Genomic DNA, 1,515 nt, shown 5'->3' with positions numbered 1-1,515 from the left:
CGCATCTATCGTCGATCCATATATCTTGAGATACCATGGGCTAGCCACCTTGCGTGTTTCTTCGCGAGATCGCTGTGCTGTACAGAGGATTCAGAATCGGGTGTACATCCCCGTCGTTTCCTGACGAACGGAGCCTCGATCTCGACGGTTTCAAAGAACTTTACGCCCGGTCGGCGGGCGCGTGTTTCGTCGCGCAGTCCGCCGATTTCGTTTCGGAACATTCGTGTCGTCGATCTTACGGCGACTTCCGCCGATCCGATTCCCGTTGGTCGGACGTGTCGGATATCGGCTTCTTCGGAACCGAGAATTCGAGTACAGAGTACATTGAGTATCATATACACAAAAATGGCAAAATGCATAAAAGATTACCCTGAACGGTGGATCACTTGGCTCGTGGGTCGATGAAGAACGCAGCTAATTGCGCGTCAACGTGTGAACTGCAGGACACATGAACATCGACATTTCGAACGCACATTGCGGTCCACGGATACAATTCCTGGACCACGCCTGGCTGAGGGTTGCTCACGTAAACCTAAGACTGCTTGCGTTGCGTATCGTTGCTCCTCGGTCTGTCTCTTCTCTGTCCTTTCTTGCCGCCTCGTCGACATCCCGCCGTCGTTCGTCTTAGAACGTTTCAGAGTCGGTGGACGAGCGCGCCCAAGCGAAGGATACGAAATAAAAGAGCAGTCGAGGCGTACGTACTGCGACGTACGAGCGATTGTTGGACGTTCGTCGGCGTTCGTCGCGGTCGTGTCGAAAGCCGTGTGGCAAATCGTCGGCACGCTCTCGATACAAATATACAAGATCTATCGTGTTCACGGGAGACTCGTGCACAACCTACCTCTGTCTCTCTCTGTCCCTTCTTGCCTTGACAACCCGCCGTCGTTCGCGCTAGAACTTTTCAGAGTCGGACGAAGCGCAAGAAGAAGGATACGAACAAGAGCGGAGAGAACCCCGTCGTCGTTGTCGACACGCGGTTATCGAATCATACGCACAAGTTTTCCTCGTGGCCGATTTTTTTTTGTTTTTGTATCAGCCTCTGTCACGTTTTGTCGGTCTTCGCACGAAGGTCCGCGCCCCCGACGTCGTCTTAAATGAATTTTTCTTTGGCGAGACTGAGAGAAAGCAGCAGCAAAGATTTTTACTGGCTGTGTGACTCTAGTGGAGAGAGGAGAGAAGAGAGAACCAAGATATTACCCAAACCTCTAAAATCTTGGTGGCGTAACGAAACCTTCGAAAGAAGCAAAATCACCGTCTCCTTTCTCGAGACGCTTTGCTCGTACAGCCTCAGGGATCGAATGCCCACTCCGTCTGTTCGTGCGGCAGAGTAGTATTCTGCAGGCGCGAGACGATCGAGACGAGAGAGAAGACAACGAGGACCGTCGCATCGATGGGTCGTCGTTGCGTTTATCATCCTCTGTGCCGGTAAATCTTTTAACTCACGACACAACGAGTTTCCGTAGATCCGGGAACGCACAAGCGAGATTCTTCGAACGCTGATGACTTAGGGAGATA

At 51.9% G+C, this 1,515-nt stretch overlaps 1 non-coding gene across 1 annotated transcript; it reads left to right on the top strand.

The window, feature by feature from the left end:
- The first annotated feature begins 366 nt into the window (after positions 1-366).
- On the top strand, positions 367-521 carry LOC132915797 (5.8S ribosomal RNA). Its single transcript, XR_009659967.1, has one exon. It is a non-coding gene; the product is annotated as a 5.8S ribosomal RNA (ribosomal RNA).
- The last annotated feature ends 994 nt before the right edge of the window (positions 522-1,515 follow it).

Source organism: Bombus pascuorum, unplaced genomic scaffold (genome assembly GCF_905332965.1).
Source record: "Bombus pascuorum unplaced genomic scaffold, iyBomPasc1.1, whole genome shotgun sequence".
Lineage (NCBI taxonomy): Eukaryota > Metazoa > Arthropoda > Insecta > Hymenoptera > Apidae > Bombus > Bombus pascuorum.
This window is presented reverse-complemented; position numbering and strand designations above follow the sequence as displayed.